Source organism: Hemicordylus capensis, chromosome 4, assembly GCF_027244095.1.
Source record: "Hemicordylus capensis ecotype Gifberg chromosome 4, rHemCap1.1.pri, whole genome shotgun sequence".
Lineage (NCBI taxonomy): Eukaryota > Metazoa > Chordata > Lepidosauria > Squamata > Cordylidae > Hemicordylus > Hemicordylus capensis.
Window position 1 is genome coordinate 195,154,755 of NC_069660.1, and position 25,757 is coordinate 195,180,511.

The 25,757-nt window shown below is 42.9% G+C and overlaps 1 protein-coding gene across 9 annotated transcripts in view; it reads right to left on the minus strand.

Annotated features, from left to right (window-relative positions):
* The window catches only part of LOC128322282 (cadherin-10), a 250,048-nt gene that overhangs the window by 63,097 nt on the left and 161,194 nt on the right, over nt 1-25,757 (minus strand). The window contains exon 1 of one of the 9 annotated variants that reach the window (XM_053243250.1): nt 7,431-7,449. The exons of the other annotated variants lie outside the window; for them this stretch is intronic. The gene's annotated coding sequence lies outside the window, so the exon portion shown is untranslated. Of the gene's footprint in view, nt 1-7,430; nt 7,450-25,757 lie in introns of those variants that run through there. 9 annotated transcript variants of the gene reach the window in all.

Consider the following 25,757-nt stretch of genomic DNA (forward strand, 5'->3'; position numbering starts at 1 on the left):
TGAACAGTTAGCGATAGGATAATAATAATAATAATAATAATAATAATAATAATTATTATTATTATTATTATTATTATTATTATTTCCCCCAGTGAGGCACTACCTTGGCGTGGTTGTGGGGCTTGCGTGCTCTGAGGAAGGTGAGAACTATGCCAGAGGTCCAACCATACTAGTCTCACCAGAGGAGCCAGACAAAGAGTGCCTCTTCCATCAACAATATGGTGAGACGTAACTTTAATAAATCTATACTGGATCGGTCGTCGCCCGGGTCAACAAGGACCGCGCCAGGTGCTGGAGTCCCTGGACACCTGGTGGCAAGTGGGCAACAGGACTCAGGATCTTCAGTTGAGCAACCAAGGCAGAAGACATCAAAGTTACTGGAAGAAACGTCGCTTAACCGAAAAAAATATACAGAAAATACCAACAAGGAAATAATGATCTGCTATTACAAGTCTAGTCCAACTAGAAGAGGTTATTTAAAAAGAATGTACCAAATTTGGAAAGAGAAGCATCCAGATACAGAAATAACAGAACAAAGGCTAGCAGACCAGAGAAGATTCATAATAAGAAATGAAGTATTCACAGGAGTTGAGCTGGAAGAACTGCAAAGAGCAACACAGGCTCAAGACATGGAAGAAGAATTACCACCAACTGAAGCAGTTGCTCAGGCGCAGGTGGAGGAGGTGTTGGAAATTGAGGATGCCACTGTTGCTGAACTGTTTCAAAATCAAAACCAGACAGCCTCCCCTTTGCCTTCACCTCAAAAACCCAAATGCCGTTTAACAGAAAAGCAACAAGAACTAAAGCAAAAAATAACTGAGCACATGAACCAAACAACCACCAGGGTTCGACTTCCAGCTCTAAAAACAGTTGCCAAAAAACAACTTCCTCAGGCATTAAAAGATGTCAATGCTGCACTTGCAGAAATAACAACCAATAATTTGCAAGAAACAAACCAACTAATGTACAGTGCAGCAACAATAACAACACAAGAACTCGGATATAAGATCAATGGACCTGTAAAAAAAGAAAGTAGTACATCACCTAAATGGAAGATTAGATTAGAAAATAAAATCTCCAGGCTTAGATCAGATGCTAGTAAATTGAAAGCTATGAAAGACAAGAAGCTGAAGAATGAAAACACCAAACAGTATCTGATCCAAAAATACCACCTAGATTCAAGGAAAATTAGAGAAGTCCTGGAAATAATAAAGCAGCAAATAACAGCAGTGTCAAAGAAGATTAGCAGATATGAAGCCAGAATTACACAACACAGGCAGAATCTCCAATTCCAGTCGAATCAGACACATTTCTACCAAAGCATAGAAGGACAAAATGCAAGAAACATAGAAACACCAAATAAAGAAGAAACAGTGCAATTCTGGGGAAAAACAAATGCAAGATCTAATAATAACACCAGAATTAATAAGTGAAAGAGCAAAGAAAATTAAAAATTGGACTGCTCCAGGTGACAATGAACTGCATGGCTTTTGGCTTAAACACCTAACAAGCCTTCATAAACAACTATCAAAACAGTTCAATCATATTTTGCAAGGAGGTGATATTGAACAATGGCTAACAACTGGGAAAACTCATCTCATAATGAAAGACCCAGCAAAAGGTGCACTTCCAAGTAATTATAGACTGATAACCTGTCTGCCAACCATGTTCAAATTATTAATTGGAATAATAGCAGATGAAGTGATGCAACACTTATTAACTAACAAACAGCTTCCAGTTGAGCCGAAAGGAAATTGCCCAAACACCAGAGGCACAAAAGACCAGCTGCTGATTGACAAAATGATTATAGAAAATTGCAAGAGAAGAAAAACCAATCTAAGTGTTGCACGGATTGACTACAAGAAAGCCTTCGATTCATTGCCTCACACATGGATTCTAAACTGTTTAGAAACAACTGGTGTCAGCAAAAACATCCAGATATTTATTAAAAAAGCAATGAGCATGTGGAATACACAGTTAACAATCAATGGCGAGACACTTGGACAGGTTAGCATTAGAAGAGGCATTTTCCAAGGGGACTCACTATCCCCTCTGTTGTTTGTAATCGCCATGACCCCACTTTAACAAATACTAAACCAAACAGGCCTCGGATACCAAACATCTAAAACATCCAGTAAAATCAACCATCTGCTGTACATGGACGATCTGAAGTTGTATGGAAAGTCCCAGTCAGAAATCGAATCACTGCTAAACACTGTCTGTATATTCAGTAGTGATATAGCAATGGAGTTTGGACTAGACAAGTGTGCTGCATTAATAATGAACAGAGGGAAAATAAGAAAAACAGAAGGAATAGAACTGCCCAATGGAAGCAAGATCAAGAACCTGGAAGAGAAAGAACATTACAAGTACTTGGGCATTCTCCAGGCTGATAACATCACACACACTGAAGTTAAAAGTAAAATAGGAGGTGAATACATTAGGAGAGTTAGAAAAATCCTCAAGTCCAAACTCAATGGCGGGAACACCATACAAGCCATAAACACCTGGGCTATACCTGTTATCAGATACACTGCAGGAATAATAGACTGGACCCAGGCAGAGCTAGAGACGCTGGATCGTAAGACCAGGAAAATCATGACCATAAATAATGCTCTGCACCCCCGCAGTGATGTCGATAGGCTATACCTCCCTCGCAGCTCAGGTGGAAGAGGAATGCTGCAAGTCCATCAAACAGTAGAGGAGGAGAAAAGAGGCCTTGAAGAATATATCAAGGACAGCGAAGAAGATGCACTTCAAATGGTCAATAATGCAAAACTATTCAACACCAATGAAAGAAAGCAGACCTACAAGAAAGAACAAGTCAAGAAGCGAGCAGAAAAATGGAAAAATAAGCCCCTGCATGGTCAATATTTGCACAATATAAGTGGAAAATCAGACATCACCAAGACCTGGCAATGGCTTAAGAATGGCAACTTGAAGAAAGAAACAGAGGGTTTAATACTGGCTGTACAAAAACAGGCACTAAGAACAAATGCAATAAGAGCAAAAGTAGAAAAGTCAAGCACAAACAGCAAGTGCCGCCTTTGTAAAGAAGCAGATGAAACCATGGACCACCTAATCAGCTGTTGTAAAAAGATTGCACAGACTGACTACAAACAAAGGCATGACAAGGTAGCAGGGATGATATACTGGAACATCTGCAAAAAATACCAGCTACCTGGTGGGACCTACTATTGGTGGGACCATAAAATTGAAAAAGTGGTAGAAAATGAAGATGTAAAAATATTATGGGACTTCCGACTACAAACAGACAAACATCTGCCACACAATACACCAGATATAACTGTAGTCGAGAAGAAAGAAAAACAAGTCAAAATAATCGACATAGCAATACCAGGAGATAGCAGAATAGAAGAAAAAGAAATAGAAAAAATCACCAAATACAAAGATCTACAAATTGAAATTGAACGGCTGTGGCAGAAAAAGACCCAAATAATCCCAGTGGTCATTGGCGTCCTGGGTGCAGTTCCAAAAGACCTTGAAGAGCACCTCAACACCATAGGGGCCACAGAAATCACCATCAGCCAATTACAAAAAGCAGCTTTACTGGGAACAGCCTATATTCTGCGACGATATCTATAACAGCAACAACATTGACAATAAAATTCTGGCATCCCAGGTCCTTGGGAAGGACTCAATGTCTGGATAAAACAAACCAGTCAATAACACCTGTCTGACTGTGTAAAATAATAATAATTTTTTTTATTATTTCTTGTTTACACAGTCAGACAGGTGTTATTGACTGGTTTGTTTTATCCAGACATCGAGTCCTTCCCAAGGACCTGGGATGGCTGAATTTTATCATCAATACTGCTGGTTATTATAGATATCATCGCAAAATATTGGCCGTTCCCAGTAAAGCTGCTTTTTGTATTATTATTATTATTATTATTATTATTATTATTATTATTATTATTAATTTGATTTCTATACCGCCCTTCCAAAAATGGCTCAGGGCGGTTTACACAGAAAAATAATAACTAAATAAGATGGCTCCCTGTCCCCAAAGGGCTCACATTCTAAAAAGAAACACAAGATAGACACCAGCAACAGTCACAGGAGGTACTGTGCTGGGGGTGGATAGTGCCAGTTACTCTCCCCCTGCTAAATAAAGAGAATCACCATGGTAAAAGGCGCCTCTTTGCCCAGTTAGCAGGGGATACGTATAATGGCGATACGTATAAATGGGAAATTTTGTAATATAACAATTTTGCAAATCTATGCACCAACTGAGGATTCAGAAGAAGAGGAAATAAAATAATTCTACTCTGAGCTTCAGGAAGCCCTGAAACAGACACCGAAGAAAGATATTGTCTATATTGTGGGATACTTCAATGTGACAGTGGGAGAAGTGCAAGAATCAGAGATTGCAGGCAAGTATGGCCTTGGTGAACAAAATAAGGTGGGAGAACGTTTGATTCAGCTATGCCATGAACAAGTTACATATAATGGACATGTGGTTTGAGCAGCCTAAGCGGTAATTATACACTTGGACTTCACCAAATGGGGAATACCAAATCAAACTGATTACATTTTATGCCAATGTAAGTAGAAAAGTTCTATTCTTGCGGTGAAAACGTTCCCTGGTGTGGATTGTGGATCAGATCACAAACTGCTAGTTGCCAAGGTGAAGTTAAGGTGCTTTATTGTTAAATGATCACCCACGACTCAGAAATTTGATGTTGAGAAGATTCCCCTGGCATATGCAGTTGAAGTTAAGAACAGATTTGTATTGTTTAACATCATGGAAAGACAACCTGATGAACTATGGGAGGAAATAAAGACAATTGTCACTGAAGTAGCCCATCAATATATTGCATATAAGCAGCCAATGAAATCGGCTGTTGCTGGTGTCTTTTTAGACTGTGAGCCCTTTGGGGACAGGGATCCATCTTATTTATTTATTATTTATCTGTGTAAACCGCCTTGAGCCATTTTTGGAAGGGCAGTATAGAAATCAAATAAACAAACAAACAAACAACACTGCAAGATATTCCCCTTAGGGGATGGAGCCGCTCTGAGAAGAGCAGAATGTCTCAAGTTCCCTCCCTGGCTTCTCCAAGATAGGGTTGAGAGAGATTCCTGCCTGCAACCTTGAAGAAGCCACTGCCAGTTTGTGAAGACAATACTGAGTTAGATAGACCAATGGTCTGACTCAGTATATGGCAGCTTCCTATGTTCCTATGTGTCCCTAAAAGCTACCCATAGGGAACAATTGGGTGTTTTGAGTTTCCCCAAAATTCATATGCAACCAGGGCAAACTCTGCTTAGCTACAGGGACAAGTCATGCTTGCTACCAGAAAAACAGCTCTCCTCTTCAAAGTGGGTTGTGTGGTAAGGCATGAGGAGTGCTACCTACCACCCAACCCAAAAAAGAAATGTGCAGGTGGGCAATTTAAACCAAATTTTTAACCTTTCTCCAAAACTCCCATATGTCTGTGAGGTGGATTGAGTATGGTCTATAAGACTAACATCTTCCTTACCAAGATCCCTGTCAAAGTATCTGATCAAATTGAATGTGTGTACTTAAGGTTGAGGACCAAGGATGGTTTGAGACTTCTGTTGTTGTACCAATAGCTCTACTGAACAACAAAGTCCCTAACTCAGCTGTTGGACTTGGTCCCGGAATTGGTGTTTCAGTCTCCTTGGCTTATGGTGGTGGGGGATTTCAATGTTCACTTTGGGACAATTTGCCTGGAGAGGCTCAGGAATTCAAAGCAGCCATATCCCAAATGGTCTCAGGACTGACATATGATGATGGTCACAAACTGGTCTTTTATTCTGATCAGGTGGTGTTCCATGGGTGGAGACCCCTGTGATTTCCCCATTGTCATAGATGGACCACCATCTGGTTAAGTTTGGACTCATAATCATGTCCCACCTATGCAGAGGTGAGGGGCAAAGAATTGATTCTTTTCTGTCTGTACTGCATCAACAAGCTGATGTCTAGAGGAGTTGTTTAGGGTTGTGAGAGGGCTAGTACATGCCACTCCTCCCTTGAAGCAGAATTTGGAACCATCAATCACATGCTATGACATATGAGTTTTTTTGTGGATAAAGATTGATGTGGATAATTGATGGAGGAAGTATGACTCTGTTGGTCCTTTTGGATATCTTGGCAGCTTTCAATACTGTCTATCATAGTATCCTTCTGGATCATCTGAGGGGGATGGGTGTAGGAGGCACTGCTTTGCAGTGGTTCTGCTCCTACCTCTCAGGCATATTCTACATGGTGTCCCTTGGAGACTGTTGCTCTTCAAAACATGAACTGTTATATGGTGTCTCCAAGGCTCCATACTGTCTCCAATACTCTTTAACATCTACATGAAACTGCTGGGAGAGATCAGCAGGAGATTTGGTACAGGGTGTTATCAATATGCTAATGACACCCAACTCTATTTCTCCATTTCAAGATCATCAGGAGAAGGCACAACCTCCCTAAAGGCCTGCCTGGAGGCAATGAGGGACTGAATGAGAGATAACAAACTGAGACTGAAAATAGATAAGACGGAAGTACTTATTGTGTGGGGCCAGAACTCAAGAAATTATTTTGATCTGCTGGTTCTGGATGAGGTCACACTTCCTCAGAAGGAACAGGTACAGAGTGTGGGAGTGTTTCTGGATCCAAACTTATGTTGAGTTGGTGGCCAGAGGTGATTTCTATCAGCTTCGGCTGATATGCCAGCTGCGTCTGTTTCTTGAGATAAAAAACCTCAAAACAGTAGTACATACTGTATGCTGGTAATCTCCAGACATGACTACTGCAATGTGCCCTATGTAGGGCTGCCTTTGTACATAGTCTGGAAACAGCAGTTGGTACAGAATGTGGCAGCTGGGTTGGTCTCTGGGTCATATCAAGAAGACCATATTACTTGTGTACTGAAAGAACTACCCCAGCTCGCAATAATATTCCAGGCAAAATACAAGGTGCTAACGACCCTAAGCTATTTTTAGAAGGGCAGTATATCAATCAATCAATCAAATAAATAGTTATAGCCTATAAAGCCTTAAACAGCTTAGGCCCTGGGTATTTAAGAGAATGTCTTCTTCACCATGAGCCCCATCACTCTTTGAGATCATCTGGAGAGGTTTATCTGCAGTTGCCACCAGCTGATCTGGTGGCTACACAGGGATGGACCTTCTCTGTTGCTGCCACAAGGTTCTGGAATGTGCTCCCTGCTGAAATAAGAGACTCCCTATCTCTGACATCTTTTAAGAAGTCTTTAAAGACACATGTTTTCACCAACACTTTTTAACTAGACTGATTGATTGATTGAGTACCATCAAGTCGGTCTCGACTCTTAGCGACCACATAGGTAGATTCTCTCCAGGATGATCTGTCTTCAACTTGGCCTTTAAGGTCCCTCAGTGGTGCATTCATTGCTGTTGTAATCGATTCTACCCACCTTGCTGCTAGTTGTCCTCTTCTTCACTTTCCTTCAGCTTTCCCCAGCATTATGGACTTCTCAAGGGAGCTGGATCTTTGCATAATGTGTCCAAAGTATGATAGTTTGAGCCTGGTCATTTGTGCCTCGAGTGAAAATTCTGAATTTATTTGTTCTATGATCCATGTGTTTGTTTTCCTGGCTATCCATGGTATCCTCAAAAGTCTTCTCCAGTACCAAAGTTCAAAAGCATCAATGCTTTTTCTATCTTGCTTCTTCAAAGTCCAGCTTTCGCATCCATAGAGTGTCATGGGAAAAACAACTGTCCGAACGATTCTAATCTTTGCAGGTGTAGCCACGTCACAGCATCTAAATATCCTTACCAAGGCTAAACTAGATTGGACTAGTGGTTAACTAGACTAACTATACTAGTGGTTTAACTAGACTAGATTAGACTAGTGGTTAACTAGACTAACTAGACTAGAGGTTAACTACACTAACTTGACTAGTAAACTAGACTAACTGGACTAGTGGTTTAAATAGATTAGTGGTTTTAACTTTAACTAGACTAGTAGTTTTAAATTGTTTTAAGGTTTTTATATTTGTTTTAATTTCTTTTATGTTGTTGTAAACCACCCAGAGATTGAAGTTCGGGGTGGTCTACAAATATAATAAAAATATAGAAATCAATCATGTCCTACCACACAACCCACTTTGGTGTCCGTGGGAGTCACCTATGGGGAATAATGGGGTGTTTTGAGTTTCCCCATTTTGTCCTGTGGCAGGAACAAGCTGCACTCACAGCACACACAAAGGTTTTGCATTGCAATTTGCAATGCATTTTTGCAACCCTGCCTTTAAAGCCCCAAATGGCTTGGGACCAAGGTTACCTGAGAGAGCGCCTTGCCCCATATGTCCCAAACCAAACTTTAAGATCTTCTGCAGAGGCACTCCTCTGGGTGCCCCTGCCAAACAAGGTGACGCAGGTGGCTACCAGAGAGAGGGCCTTTTCAGTGGTTGCACCCAGTTTATGGAATAGCCTCCCCAGTGAGGTTTGCCTGGCTTCATCACTTTAAGAACATAAGAACAGCCCTGCTGGATCAGGCACAAGGCCCATCTAGTCCAGCATCTTGTTTCACACAGTGGTCTACCAGATGCCTCTGGGGAGCCCACAGGAAAGAGGTATGTGCATGCTCTCTCTCCTCCTGTTGCTCCCCTGTAACTGGTATTGAGAGGCATCATGCCTCTGGGGCTGGAGATGGCCCACAGCCATCAGACTAGTAGCCATTGATAGACCTCTCCTCCATGAATCTGTCTAAGCCCCTTTTAAAGCCATCCAAGCTGGTGGCTATCACTATATCCCATGGCAAGAAATTCCATAGATTACTTATGTGCCATGTGAAAAAGTACTTCCGCTTGTCGGTCCTAGATTTCCCAACCTTCAGTTTCATGGGGTGACCCCTGGTTCTAGTGTTGTGAGAGAGGGAGAAAAATATCTCTCTGTCTACCCTCTCCACTTTTTTCTTTTAGACACCAGGTAAAGACCTTTTTGTTCATCTAGGCCTTTAAAATTCTTGTTTTCAGATTTGATCTGATTTTAACTAATTTTAAAATGAGTTTTTAAGCTCATTTTAAAATTAAATGAGTTCTAATGAGTTTAAAATTAAAATGAGTGTTTTTGTATTGTATATTGTATTTTCTTCTCACCTTTTTTGTCTGTTATGATTTATTGTATTATGTATTTTTATTGTATGTTTTAATCCTCTCTTCTGAGCTGCACAGAGAACCAAAACCCTGCAGAAGCACACAGTAAAAGGTAATCTGTCTCTCCCAACACAGAACACACATTTCAAACACAATTCAAAAAGGGCCAAAATAGAATCACTGACCAAGAATCCACTGTCAGTCACAGTGCTTGTGCTGCAGTAATATCATTGGCACAAGTTGCTCTCTCACACAAATTATGACTCCTCACTTCCTAGCATTGCAACAGCTGCCACAGCAGCACCCTTAGTAGCAAGCATATCCATAAGCTCCATTAGAGCAACTTCAGCCACATTTTGACCTGAACCTTGCGATGCAGATTGCAGAGCACACCAGAGCAGTGAGTGATGCGCTAGTTAGTCTCAAGGCCAGACATGGAACTCATCACAGCAATCACCAAGAAATATTACACACACACACACACACACACACACACACACACACACACGTCACTGTCAATTTCTCACCCAACACAATATCACAAACAAAATAAACCACAATCCCAATGTGTGCACAGTTGCCCACAGCACTTTATTTGTATGATAACAAGCCAACCAAGAAGCAGGGAGATTACAAGCCAATAAGAAGCCAGTGCCAGAAAACCAATCAGCAAGGGGGAAACAGGCTTCCCAAATGGTGCTCAAAATGTCAAAACCTTTCTAATCCAAATGGGGTTGTTTCATTCCGAGCTCGAAACAGGCCCCTTATTTAAAAGGCATTTTGTTTCGAGATCGAAATGGCCCATTTTGAATTAAAACATTTCAATATTGAAACATTTTGCAGTTTGCTAAGAAAGACCTTTAGGACTGAGGTGTGTGAAGATATAAAATCTTGTAAAGGAATTTATTTGGCAAAACACATGTAAAGGCCACAAACTTGCCCACATGTGAGAAGTTATCAGTGAGAACAAAGCCACAGTTGCCTATGGTTAAGATTTTAAAGGAAACACATTGTTGCTCCCTAGATTTTTATTCAGTAAGAGTTAACCTTCTAAGTCTCAATCCTGTACCAGCTTAAGGCTCTTCTCTTTCCTTATGTCTTACTTATTGTGGTGTGAAGCCATCCTTCTTGTTTCTTTAAAAGAAAAATCTAAGGAGTCCCTTCAGAATTCTCTTTACAGGCTAATATGAAAGAAAAATTGGACAATGTCTAAATGTTTTCAGATTCTTAGCTGAACAAGACCTTTGAGTTTAATGCAGATCAGGTGTAAAGGGTAGCCTGACTCTCTTGCACAATATTTCTCCCTGCTTACCATGTTTTATATGGTAGCGATTCTAACGAGCAGTTTGAATTTATAGCCACCAAAATGAAGCTATAGTAGAAATGCTGACATAAATTTCTTCCCTCCTCCCACCACCACCACAGGTAGATTTGAAGCCTGCATATGTTACAGTCTTTCACCACATCATGGCAGGAAATCTGGTTTGCAAATCAGTTTACATTTGACAAGGAACTGCAACAAATTCTAGCTTTCTGATGAGTATAACTGTGTGATGTACAGGTGTCCCAAACACATTTTTCTCATGTCCACACTGGGTTGGTTCAGCTGTCACACACCTGGGCTCACAGGACAGCATTAAAGCAGGGCTCCACACAACATCCCTGACCCTTGGACATGTGTGCTCCCACTTCTCAACCCCATGTGAGTATCCACATCCTCCCTAGGTTGAAATAAACCAAGATTGGTCATGGCATTCGAACTGACCAATCTCGATTAGCCTACTTGATGCCAATATATGTAACTTCAAACACTGGGTTCATATCTTGGCATATTTGAAGAAAGCAATCTAGAATAAACCAAAGTTGGCTGGTTAGTACATCACAACCAATCTTGCTTAATTTCATGCTTGATAGGATACTCGTGTGGGGATGGGAAGGGAGAGCGTGTACGCCTGAAGCTCAAAGACATCACACGAAGCCCGGCTTAAACCCAGGTTGCATGTGACATCTGAATCAGCCCACTGTGTTTTTAGGAATACAGTTAATATGTGACTCAACCCCAAATCAGTTGTTAAGGCTCACAACCAAAGCAAGTGCAGACATAGATTGATGCTCTATTGCTTGTATTGTAATTTATGTCTTTATACAACATGAAGAGCTTCCTCCCTGAGCCCTTAAAAACTGAAAATACTATTGTGATCAGTATGGATGGAGTTACTTGAAATGTATAATTGGATTCACCACTCCAAAGGCAAAACCAGACATTGCTGAGGATGCAATGTGGCCAAGAATAGCAAGCTGTCCCACATTTTCTTTCTTCTCTTTTCCCCAGGTTTCTACTCTCACAAAATGCATGAAGTGGAATCATCACATTCAGTTTCCTTTCTCCCATTCTACTTCACTGGCTGCTATTTAGAGAGGTTGGCAAGCTTAGATTGGGAAGATGTCACATCACACATTTTGTTTTATACTTTACCAGGGAAGAGATGTGGGGTTGCTACTTTTGGTGGCAGCCACATGGCTTCCATGAAGTCTAGCTTCACCCTGAGAGAACATATATGGAAGTGTTCTGTTCTACAAAACATAACCAGTCCCAGTTACATATAAGAATATGGATGCTGAATAATTATGCTGTATTATTCCACTGTGTAATGGAATACAGTGAGACTCCAAGCTCTGCAGAACTTCAGTGTGTCCATGAGCTTCTTGTGCTGTAAGGCTATACCATTCTTTTCAGTATCAGGGAATATAGCACCTTTGCACACATGAAGCAGCTAATGACAATCAAGAGAATGAGATACTCCCAGCTCATGTGTACACCAAAGACTTTTCTTTTTCTTTTTCAGTGTTCCAGGGCAGTCCTCTATCATTAATGCTGTTGACATTCTGTGGTAAGGAAAACCAAATTTCCCAGAAGAATTAAAAATCCAAAAATACATCTTAGAAATCCATATTGTGTATGAAAAATGTGCTTATATTACACGAATGGATAATTGCCACTAAATTTATTCTGAATATGATGTAGCTGCAAAACTTGGGAAGGAGGAATAGGATGCCAGGAAGAAAAGTATGAATAAGTGAGGAATAGTGATAATGTATGAAAAGAGGGAAATGGCTGGCATCCATGAGAAAAGGCTGGGCTGCACATTCATTCAAAGCACAGGCATTCAGTTACAGATCCTAAAGACCATACACCATGCCCAGGATGCATGTGATATCCAGTTCCCCAGGATAGCATGCCTGATGTGCCTAGCTTTGCATGAGACGGCACAACTCCACCCGCCCCCACCACCGCCTCCTGTAAGGGGCAGCTTCCAACAACGGCAGGTCAGAGGAAAACTCAAAAGAAGGACTTGAAGAGTTCAGTCTTTTCCTGTTTGTAGCTAGAGATGGGCCCGGACCGGTCTGGAGGCCATTTAAAAAGCCTCCGGACCGGTCCGGACCTGGGCGGATCGGTTCGGGTGGGGGGGCTTCTTTAAGAGCGGCGGGAGGGCTTACTTACCCCTCCCGCCGCTTTCCCGCTCTTTCGCCGTAATCTCTAGATTAATTGGGGCGGCAGGACACCAGCCACCCCCTCTGCCCCCCCGCGACTGGATTAGGGGCCAAATCGGCCCAAACTACAGCCGCCGCCGCTGCCACCGCCACCGCCTGCCCTCCCAGCCGCCCAAGTCCTCACCATAAGAAGGCCCGCGTCAGTCGGGCCGATCAGGGCCCCACAATTCTAAAAGGAGAGGAGCTCGCAAACAGAGCTCCTCTCTCTGCAAATTCTCGGCCCGAACTGGGGCTTTAGGCGTAAAGGACGCCTGGGAGTTCCAAAGAGCGTCGGAACTCCCAGGCGTCCTTTACGCCTAAAGCACCAGTTCGGGCCGAGACTTTGCAGAGAGAGGAGCTCTGTTTGCGAGCTCCTCTCCTTTTAGAATTGTGGGGCCCTGATTGGCCCGACTGACGCAGGCCTTCTTATGGTGAGGACCTGGGCGGCTGGGAGGGCGGGCGGGCGGGCGGCGGCGGTGGCGGCCGCTGTAGTTTGGGCCGATTTGGCCCCTAATCAGGTCACCCCTGTGGCTACCTTGGCCCGAAATCGGGCCTTGTGTTGGGCGGTTGGGTTGGTGGTCGGTGGCGGCGGCAGTAGTTTGGGCCGATTTGGCCCCTAATCCAGTCGCGGGGCGGGGGCGGCGGGGGCGGCTGGTGTCCTGCCGCCCCAATTAATCTAGAGATTACAGCGAAAGAGCGGGAAAGCGGCGGGAGGGCTAAGTAAGCCCTCCCGCCTCTCTTAAAGGTACCCCCCCACCCAGTGCCGGACCGCAGTTGGCGGTTCCGTGCACACCCCTATTTGTAGCCATCATTTGGTACTCAGAGCATTTGGTACTCTAAATACAGAGGGCCCCTTTAATTTTCATGACTAATCATAATTAATCTCTCTACCGTGCATTTTCAAATCATGCAGAAAAATCATCAAAGCTACTGGCAATCACCACATGCTTTACTAGCCCCACCTATTCATGCTGCAAACTTCAGTGAGGATATCTTTGGTGGGATAATTTTATTCCTCAACTTTAGAGCTAGTGTCTTTGGAGAGAGAGAGAGAGAGAGAGAGAGAGAGAGAGAGAGAAAGCCCTGACTCCCCCCTCCCTTTCCACACACACACTTGCTAAAGGAACAGGCTAGGCACAATTTAATCCATCATAGATAAAATGATTGATAATTAAAATGAGAGTTGAGGCTTAGTCTGTTCGATCAGTTCATAATAAATAATTTGGCCATTTTGTAAAGGCATAGAGAGTTTTACCCTGTAGCTTCCTTGCCTTCCGTTTTGCCATGCTGAAATGTATGAGCTGCTAATCAGCTGGAAGACTAATCCGTTCAGATCAATTTGAATACATTATGGGCCTTCCCTTCTGTTTCATCTCTACATTTAGCCGGTTTAGAAACTGTGCAGCCTTCAAAGGCTTCTGAGGTAAAATTAAAGTGAGCCCTGACTCACCCTTGCAGCACGTCCCAGCCTGCTACATTTCTGCATATTATGCTGTTACCTTTTTAGAAAATCATTTTATTTCTTGCCTGCCAGCCAAGTTTTAATCCTTTTCCAGGGTACCCTGATGCGCCACACTTTGTAGATCAAATCTTTTGAAGAGCGATGAACCTTTTTGCATGAAAGAATATCAGAAGCTTTTTGGAAAGCCAAACAAACGATGTGGTTCCATTTCCATTTCCATTTTGGTTTTTTTCAGTATACTAATGGGCCTAATATTACTCAGGTTCATTGGGAAACTACCTTTTAACAACAACATTTGGAATACAATGCAATAGTCCCTTTTCTGAAGGGAGTCAGGCACTGGTGGCCCTTCCATGAGATGAGGGAGTCGGTTGCTTCAGGCAGCAAATTATTTGGGCACCAGTGAAGTGGCAAGATGTCCTTCTGCTCCTCTGCTTTTATAAAATGGGAGGAAGAAGGGGAGCAGGGTGCGGACACGGCATTTGACACCCTTCCTCAGGCACAAAGAGGCCTTGAGCCACCACTGGAATCAGGTCTACGTATACCATGAAGGATGGCCATAACTTCAGTCAGTCCCTGTGGTTTCAGTGAAAAAGGGACCTCAGATAGGATGGTTGGCAATTATCTCTGTCAGGATAACTTCCAGACCCACTGCCAGTCAGAGTAGACAGCGCTGGCAAAATGGACCAATGATCCGACTTTGCATAAAGTAGCTTATAATATATACATATACAAAAGGAGTTATTTTGATTTTTGCTACTGCTCTTGTATATCATAAAGCTCAAAGACTTCTAAATCTCAGTATTAAAGCAAAGGATATGAAGAAAAAGCTATCTATCCCTTCTTTGCAGAACACAAACCACAGAACTTGGGGAAGAGAGCTGGTTTTGTAGTAGGAAGCATGCATTGTCCCCTTTGCTAAGCAGGGCTTGCCTTGGTTTGCATTTGGATGGGGGACTACATGTGAATGCAGCAAGATATTCCCCTTAGGAGATGTTCTACTTTTGAATTCTCCTCAGAATAAACCAAAAAACACACCTTCATACTATTTATTTCATTAATATTGTCCAGCCAGGAGAGAGACCACACTCAAATACGAAGCAAGCAGGGGAGCGATGTTTTTCATGGTAACCCTGTGAAAAATATAACGTGTGCTTTGGCCCATAGTTTCCTCTTGATACAGAATCTACTAGTAAAACCGAAACAACTAGGTACATCAAATGAAGATCGGAAAAGCTGGACTAAAAAAGTCTAAAATACATGTTATGAGGGAACATTGGCGGCGGGGGGGGGGGACTGTACAGGACAGTCCTTTGAGTTTGCAAAGAAGAGCAAGAGGTTATTTATAGGTCAGGACAGATATTCTGAATATCTCTTTGTAATTTGCCTTGTCATTTTAATTGTTCCGTTTGGAAACAAAGGATTATAGCAAACACGGGTCTAGTCCCTACTATTAGGCAGGACAGATTTTAGGGCTCTCTTTAAAGGGGAACAGATAGTAAACTACCTAATTTACTTCTACATTGTACTAGTGGGTTGCTGACATTTGATTTCCTTGCCTCATGCACCAAAAAGTCTTGAATTGTCTTTGAAATACAGTTTCTCTGTTCCTTCCTCCCCCCGCCCCATCACATAGACAAAAATTGAGGGTTCTTTTTGAGGGGGTGGGAAGGAATATTATTTTGCAAAGCCTTCACATGAGGCATTAATACCTATGATTCTGCAATGCTGCACAATTAATACAAAAGAATCAGTAGATTTCCATCCTGGAGTTGCAGGATGACTGGATAATATGCAAAGAGCCCACTAGGACAAATGAAGGAAATATGAAGGGTACCCCATTAAAAGGAATTATTGTGGCTCTAGCAGTAGGAAAAGAGGACATATCATGTTAATAGTGGAGTGAACAAAAAATCCCAGGGAGCAAAAGAAGCAGTAACCACTATAAATAGATTATGTTGGACTTCTGAAGAGAAAGACAAAGGGAACACTGGCTCAAAACGATGGCAGGGTAACTGCTGCAGACCGCCTGTGAACCCAGAGGGAGGTCGCACCTGTGTGAAGTTCACACTGCTATCCTTGAGGCAGGAGGGCGGAAGAGATTAGAGGGCTGAGAGACCAACTAGGAAGGATGACAGCAATCAGCAATGCTGAGAAAATCGTAGCCTCAGTAATTCATAGTATGAGCTGCTAAACCTTGAAGATCCAAGGTAGGCAAAAGGTTGACAAAGAAATTTAAGGCAAGGAATAAGTAGGTTAGAAAAGATGAATGAAGGGGACATAGTGAAAGAATAGCTAAAGATAAAAATAATAAAAAAGATTTAAGAGCTAGAAAGTCTTTCCCTGGCCTCAGCAAGTCTACGGAAAAGCCATGGTAAAGCAAGCTAACTCACCCAGAGCACAGAGAAAGAACCCCGGACTCAGGCGGCAACTGAGGATAGGAAATGATAACAAAAAAAATTGTGTTCCTTGCTGGGTGAGAGACTAATGTAATTGTGGAGGGGGCTCCTCAAACTGGGGCTTAGAGCAGAGCCTCTGGATCTTTTAATCCAGCCTTGAGACTCCCAGGATAATCACTGAGTATTTCATAGACAGTGGATTAATATTTAGGACATTTTTACTACTTGTTGAGTGCTGAGACAGAGGGAAGGAGAGTTAAACAGCTGGTGCTGCAGAATCTTGTTGATAATGCAACTGTGATGATGGTGTTCCAAAACACTTTTTTCAAGCTATATGGGACTCTTTCTTATTTTAAGGCAGAAAAAAACACCCTGTTTTGTTGCTTGAGCTGTCTAGGTGAGCCTTGTTCACCCTGCACCTTTCTAAAAGAATCATCCAGCATTAGGATGTCTTTTTTTGTGACACATTGTAAAACCTGTTTGATCTATCAGTTGGGCATTTTAAGACAAATAGAACCACTATAGCTGCTTGAAAGGCTGATCCACAGGGCCAGATGTTTGTGGGAAGCACCTGCCATACGAAGCAGATCCATTGATTTGTTTGTTAGTAAATGTAACATTCTAGCCACTTTCAGACATCACAGGAAATCTGAGGCAAAGTCACCTCAAGTTGTCTGTGATGTCTGAATTATACCCCTGTGATGTCTGAATTATCGGAACCTCAGTCCTAGGACCCAACATGGTTCTGATTCCAACCTCCAATTGAACCCCAAGTTGCAGTTTAGTTAAACTTACCTAACCAAGGGTCTGGAGGCTCCATAGTGTCATCAGGATAGCGCAAATCACCCAAAGAGAGGAACCCCTCCAACGGCTTCAATTCTATTGGCTGTTGCGGTTGGCCTTCTAGGGTTAGAGGAAGCCCACACAGCCAGTTCTGCCCCTTTGCTGGCTCCCAGACTGAAGATTGTTATCATCTGGGAGCACACTGGGGGACTGGAGGCAAACTGCCGATCCATTGAACCATCTGTTACAAGGCAGCCATAGTAACGTAATGTAATGTAATGTAACATTCTGAAAGGATGGATGGATAGACAGGCAGACAGATGTTCCTAGTTGCTTTTGGGTGACAAACCCTTCCTAAATTCAATTATTTTATTTTTATGTTATTTCTAATTGTATATAGAGGCAACAAAATTCCCACAGGTCAACTTTCCATCCCATCTATGGTTTTGCTTACTCTGTGGTAGGGCAGATGTAACACATCAAGTTCAGCTGGTAGGAAGCTCTGGTTTCTAGGAACATGCGCTCCTGATGCAAGCCTTGCATCAGGACTTGCCAGCCATTTCCATGTCGTCGGAACCTGCCACTGTCAGATTCCCTCTGCCACCCAATATATTCCATCTAGCACCTATTCTTGAGTACAAATTCTGGGTGAATGTTGAGGGGTAGAAGACCTGAAGCCAGGAGTGCGTGCTCACAGGAATCATAGGTTCCCATCAGCCAAAGCTCCTGCATTACACCCGCCCATAGAGTGCTTTGAGGTATACTTTAAGCCCTGTTTTGATTGCTAATTGTGTGTGTGTGTGTGTGTGTGTGTGTGTGTGTATCTCTTGCCTAGCAATCAGTCTTCAGCTATACGTGTACAAAGCTTCATCTTTTTAGTCAAATGTAAGTAGCATATTTCTGGATATGGTCTCTGAGTGCTGATTTCTGGCTGGTTTAATCCATAGAGGAGAATAAATGATCGGCATCACCTGTTTAGCCAGGGGTAGAGAGATAAAGCTATCATCAGCATATTAATGAAAACTAACCCCAAACCAACGAATGACCAGGCCCAGCAGGTTCATGTAGATGTTAAAGAGAATGGGAGCAAGGACCCAGCCCTGTGGAACCCCACAAGAAAGGGGCCAGGGCGCAGAACACTCACCCCCAATTGACACTGACTGGAATCACCCAGTGAGATAGGATCAGAACCACTGAAGAACAGTGCCCCTAACACCCAACAATTATGACCTATTGCATTAAGGCACTTTTCCCTTTTTCTTTCTTTTTGCTATGTCCTCTTTTTTTTCTGATGCGGCCAAGATGGCTAAAACTGCACAGCTTGGAATTTTCAATAGATAACCAATAAACTAGGGAATTCTCAGTGAGTAATTCATGCTTTTATGGGCAGGACATTGTAATTAATGTGGCATTTGCAAATGGAGAATGGATGTTCCTCCTGGTCAGATGGAGTAGGGAGGTGAGTTTACCGTCTTCCATGGCATATACTATTGAACAGCAATTTACAGTTTCAATATTAACTTGTTTTGCTATTTCCTCTGGCTTGGCACACCATCTTGTCTGTATGATGTGGACAAAAAAGTTAGCTGTATCTAAGCCCTGATCCAGATTTTTGTTAGGCTTGATTGTCTTCAGGGGTCTTCCACCTATGTAACGCTTGGCTGGTTTTCACAATCCCCATGATGCCGGGGAATCAGAAATCAGAAGACTTGTGAGCTGTGTGAGCTCCTGATTTCCAGTTCTAAGATCCTGGAAGTTATCAGCAAGGTTAGGTTGGCACTGTGCTAACCTGTTATTTGATCAGGATCAGTAACCCTAAAAAAATCCTAGATTGACAACCTTGGTTAAATGTCAGGTTGGCACCATGCCAACCCAACCATCACCAAAAGCTTCTGGAGTCTTATGATCAGAAATCGGGAGCATGCATAGCTTGCAAATCTCCCAATTCTGCAGCATCACAGGGATTGTGAGAACTAGACCACTATGATTGCAAAGCAGTATCTTATTTTGTGGATTAAAATGTTTAGAATTTCTGTTATGATGGATTTCTATTCGGTTCTGAGTTATGATTGCTTCATTACTAGCTGGAATTGACATTCTTCATATACTCATTTTTCATAAATAGTCCAGATGATGTCATTACCATCATAGTCATAGTCTTTATTTTGGTCTTTGACCAGCACAACAGCAAAACAGACAAAAATGGTTCAAACAATCTAAACCTACAAAATAAAAACCTCTGTAAAATTGCTTAGTGTAATAAGTAGAAGATGCTAAAAGTTAAACCTATGAAGATAAAACTATTTTTTAATTTATTTATAAGTAAAATTTGTACACTGCCCCAAACTTTAGTCTCCAGGCGGTTAACAATAGCATAAAACAAGTTAAAACATATACAAAAACTTAAAACAATTTAACAATTTAAAAATCATCCACAGATTAAAACCTTAAAATTTTAAAGAACTAAAAAAGCTTGGGTGAAGAGGTGGGTTTACAAATGCTTTTTTAAAAATGTCAGACATGGGGAGGATCATATCTCAGTAGGGACCACATTCCAGAGTTTCAGGGCAGCAACCGAGAAAGCCCTTCCTCATGCCAAGCTGGCGGCAACTGAAGACGGATCTCTCCAGGCGACCTCAATGGATGGTGGGCTCATAATGAAGAAGACGTTCTCTTAGATACCCAGGGCCTAAGCCATTTAGGGCTTTATAAGTTATAACTAGCACTTTGCATTTTGCCAGGAAGCCTGTTGGCAGCCAGTGAAACTCTATCAGCAAAGGAGTGAAGTGGTCTCTCTGAGATGACCCAGAGACCAACCTGGCTGCCGCATTCTGGTCCAGCTGAAGCTTCTGGACCACATACAAAGGCAGCCCCACATAGAGCACATTGCAGAAGTCAAGTCTGGAGGTTACCAACATATGTACCATTGTTTTGATGTTGTTTATCTCAAGAAACGGACGCAGCTGGCATATCATCCAAAGCTGATAGAAAGCCCCTCTGGCCACTGCCTCAACCTGAGATACCAGGGAGAGGTGTGGATCCAGAAGTACTCCCAGGCTGCAAACCTGTTCCTTTTGAGGAAGTGTAACCCCATCTAGAACAGGAAGATCAAAATCATTCTGGAACACTGACCCCGCACAATAAGTACCTCCATCTTATCTGGATTCCATCTCCATTTATTCTCCCTCATCCAGTCCATTACTGCTTCCAGGCAAGCATTTAGGGAAGTTATGCCATCAACTGAAGAAGCTGACATGGAGAAGTAGATTTGGGTGTCGTCAGCATACCGATAACACCCCGCTCCAAATCCCCTGATGATCTCTCCCAGTGGTTTCATGTAGATGTTAAAGAGTATTGGAGAAAGTATGGAGCCTTGAGGGACACCATACTTAAGCTCAGATTTTGAAGAGCAACTGTCTCCAATCGACACCATCTGGAATCTGTCTGAGAGGTAGGAGTGGAACCACTGTAAAACAGTGCCTCTCACCCCCCAACACTCTCAGACGTTCCAGAAGGATACTACAGTCTATAGTATCGAAAGCCACTGAGAGGTCCTAAAGGACAAAAAGAGTCACACTTCCTCTGTCAATTCCCAAATGGAGATCATCCATCAGGCTGACCAAGGCAGTCTCCACCCCATAGCCTGCCGGAAAGCCAGTTTGAAATGGGTGTAGATAATCAGTTTCCTCCAAGATCACCTGGAGCTGAGAGGCCACCACCCTCTCAATTACCTTGCCCAGCCATGGGTGGTTGGAAACAGGCCTATAGTTGCTCAACTCTGAGGGATCTAATGCAGGCTTCTTTAGAAGAGGACTAATAATTGCCTCCTTAAGACAAGGAGGCATCCTGCCCTCCTTCAGAGAAGCATTTATGATTTCTACCTGGCTGTCTACAACAGCCTCCCTGCTCTGTAGAACAAGCCATGTTGGACAAAGTTCAAGAGAACTAGTGGTAGGCCTCACTGTTCGAGTAGCTTGTCCACATCCTCAAGAGTCTCAAACTGAAACTGATCCAGTCGAACCACGTAAGAGGAGTTGCTGGACACCTCCAGTTCAGACATCAAATTAATTGTGGAGTCTCCATCTAAGTCGGCCCGAACCTTATAGATTTAATCTGCAAAAAATTCTTTAAGCACATCACAGCGGGTAACTGACGGCTCCAAATTCTAATTCAAGGAGGGGGGGCACATACTAGCCCCCTCACAACCCTGAACAAATCTGCTGGATGTGAACTCACAGATGCAATACGGGCAGAAAAGAACAGCTTCTTTGCCACACGTATTGCCTGAGTCGAGTCGAGTCTTTCTCCACTTGCACTCCAGTTGCCTACTTTGCTGCTTCTGCCCCTGTAGATCTTCCATATACCAAGGGGCCAGTTTTGAAGCGGGTCAGAGGAAATGCTGAGGAGCAATCGTGTATACTGCCCGGTAAACATGTTATTCCAGTTTTACACCAGGGCATCAACAGCATCACCAGCAAAGCCAACATTAAATCCCTCCAAGGCTTCTTGGAATCCTTTTGGATCAAATAACCTCTTCGGGCGGACCATTCTAATAGGACCCTCACCCCTGTTGAGGTGGAAAGTGATTGTAAGCCTAAACTTAACCAGATGGTGGTCTGTCCATGACAATGGGGAAATCACAGGACTCCCCACCCACAGAACACCACCCTGATCAGAGTAAAAGACCAAATCAAGTGTGTGACCTGCAATGTGTGTCAGTCCGGAGACCACCTGGGATAGGCTCATAGCTGACATGGCTGCTATGAACTCTTGAGCTGCCCCGGACAAATTGGTCCCAAAATGAAGCCCCCCAGCACCAAAAGTCTGGGAGACTCCAACGCGAGTCCCTCAACCAAGTCCGTTAGCTCGGAAAGGGATTCCGTCGGGCAGCAGGGAGATTGGTACACTAACAGAAGTCCGAATCTATCCCTTGTCCCCAAACTTAGGTACACACATTCAATATGGCAAGATACCTCGACAGGGACCCTGGTAAGGGAGATGTTATCTTTATAGACCACAGCCACTCCACCTTCCTGCCCACATCCCCTCACCTGCTCCTCTACAGAATATCCTGGAAAGAGTAGCTGGGACCAGACTGGGCCACTAGCCTCCCCAACCAAGTCTCGGTGATACACACCAGGTCAGCCCCTTCATCCATAATCAAATCATGGATGAGTTTGGGTTTATTTTGGACTGACCTGGCATTGCAAAGGAGCAAGGTAAGGCTATGTGGGTTGTTGGCAGTGCTCCCTGAGGTCACAGAGCTGACAGGACAGCCGGAAGGGGAGACAGCTATTAATTTTCTCACTAACCTTCCACTGGAATGGCCTGCTGACCTGCCAATGTTACTTTTTCTATTCCCACCCCCACTGGAATAGCTGCCCCATATTCAATGAAGGCACCCCCTGTCTCCTCATCTCTAGACGAACCTAGATACATTACAACTACTTCAGCCCAATCTCACCAATAGTAAAGTGAGCAAGAATCTTCCTTCTAGCCGTTCAAGTTAATGTCAGCCCCAGCCCTCAGGCCCAACTCCAAAGGCTGGCCCCCTTTGGTGGACTGTGCCAGCTGCTGTGCCACTGGCTGCAGCCCACTCTAATAAAGGCTAAGATCTCATAAGCCCAATGGGTGTGTCTCACACCCACACCAATCAGGTAGTCTGGCCAGGTGCAGAATGAATACACACACACACACACACACACACACACACACACACACACACTTAGAGTGAGCTCAGCCCCTACTGGCAAACAGGCTGCAGAAGAGCAAAGAAAAAGCCTTGGCCAGACCTTTCCCCACCCAGAGGAGAATGGAGTGTAGAAGCCAGATAAGAACTCCTTACCCCACAGCCAGTCACCTTCTGGCTGCCTCTGGCTGCAGCCCACTCTAATAAAGGTCAAGATCTCATAAGCCCAATGGGTGTGTCTCACACCCTCACCAATCAGGTAGTCTGGCCAGGTGCAGATTAGAAAGAAAGAAAGGAAGGAAGAAAGAAAGAGAGAGAGAGAGAGAAAGAAAGAAAGAAATGGATATGGATATGGATATAGATATATAGATATGGTTAATCAAGACTAATAACAGAATGACACTGATTATAAAGGTAGTGAGACAGCAAAATTATATCATTAATACAGAGCGGTGTTATATCTCATAGAATATTAGTTCTTGAGCTCTGAACAAATTTTGCTAGCTATGAGGCAGAACTTAGCCACATTATAAGACCTAAAGTTATTCTGATCTGATAAAAGGAAATTCAGGTAAAAGGAATCAGTACATCCTGGATATGGGTTAATATCTAAGGAGATAAGCTTATGTCAGATATCGCGATAGTAGTGACAGTACAAGAGTACTCAATCTCACCAGAGCCACAGGGGCAAAAACGCTCTCCTTATGGAATTTGTTGGTATCTCCCTTCCAGCACAGCTGTACACAAGGCATTGCATCGGGACAATGTCAGGGCTCTGCAGTACTTTAGGGCTGTTAGCTGGTTCAAATAGTTGGCAGGGGTAAAACTCAGAATTTGATTGCCCAGGAAGACACCAACCGCAATGGAGCCCTGATCAATTTGGCGCTCCATATCATAGATTCTTTCCCTTATTTTGAGTCTGGCATTTTCATAGCCCAGGGTTAACAGTGCAGTGGGGGGGAGGACCGTAATAATATAACATTTCCTCCTCCCCTTTTCCCCAACTTGAATGGTATATATCTTTTAGCACCAATGGAGCTAAACCAATGGGATGGAAAATCAGCTTAAGCCAGAATTCAAAATTAATAATCCAAGCCCTAGCCTCTATTTTGAGCATCCCTGCTTCCAGCTGTAGTGCTGCCCTAGGAACGCAGCTGGGGACCTGAAATGTATTCTTCAGGAAATTAGATTGGACCGCTTCTACTTTGGCGAAATTAGGATATATGCCCAGCTGCACTCTGTACAAAAGCTGTGCTCAGACTTTGGCCTCAAAGAGTTTAATAGTCGCAGGGAAAAAATGGGCACCCCTGGAGCAGTAATAAGATTGAATTGCCTGTGAGCTCTTCTTAGCATTCTGACTGACATATTCTCTGTGCACAGATCTGGAGCCAGAGACCTTAAATATAACACCAAGGTACTTAATTTTTTTTAACTTGTTCCAGCTTGTACCCATTTAATTTCCAATTGTAATTTTTTTGTCTTTTTGCAAACACTAGAATCTTGGTTTTACTATAATTAATTTCAAGAGAGTGCTCCTTACAATAGGAGGCCAAAGAGCACAATGCTTTTCTTAAACCTATTTGTGTTTGCAAAAGAATGATGGCATCATCTGCATACAAGAGAATAGCGAGATGCTTATCCAGTAATTTGGGAGGGTGATGATCCAAATTGTTTAAATGGGAAGTAAAAATTAAACAATAATGGAGCCAAAATGAATTCTTGTCTTACTCCCCTAAATGTTAGAATTTCCTTCATGAAGTGCCCCTGTGCGCTATACTCTTATATGGGAATTTTCATGAAGTTTTATTATCAACATAATAGCCGACGCTCCATTGATGAATTAATTAGCTTGTTCCAAAGTTTCTCCCTAGGGATCAAATCAAAGGCAGCCCTGAAATCAACAAATCCTGCAGACAAAGCAGAGGCAGAATTGGAGGAGTATTTCCCTACTAAATGCTGCAAAATTAAGGCTGGGTCCATGACAGAACGACCTGCATGGAAGCCAAACTGCTCCTCAGCCAAGATGTTGTCCATTTCAAACTAGTCTAGCAATCTCTCATACAAGTGTCTGGCATAGAGCTTACTTATCACACTGAGAAAACTAATAGGTCTATAATTTTCAGGGAGCTTCCTGTCACCTTTTTTGTAAATTGGAATAATGCCTGCCACACCCCAACCCTTCGAGACATGAGCTGTCTTATCAATATATGAAGATAATGAAGCCAGGACCGGGGTATACCATGACAGGTTGTTTCTAATAACCTCTGCTGATATATGGTCGAATCCTGGAGCTTTACCAGGTTTTAACTGCCTAACCAAAGAACAAGACACAGGTGGCCATGCTGGTAGCTGACCCACATCCCATATTGGGGCTGTGTCAATTTCATCATCTCTTTTGTATAACTTACAGAAATATTTCTCCCAAACCAAAGAGGGGATTACACAATTCAGGTGGGCTAAACCCCAAGATGGAAATAGGGCAATCTTACGCCAAAACAATGAGGGTTTATTGGATCTTGTGGCTGCTATCAATTGATGCCAGTCTACTCTCATGGCATCTCTCTTTTTATTTTTCAGCAACTACTTATATTGTTTTTTCTGCAATATGGTGCTCTGTAGAGAAGCAAACAAAGGGCAGTCCCTGAATGCTTGATATGCAATAATAAGCTCACTTTTGGCATTGCTGCAGTCTTTATCAAACCAGCTCTCAGAGTAAACTGTGGGCTTGTTAGTCTTCGGTGGTCTGGAATGGGTCAATACAGGCTGGAGTGCCTGAACGA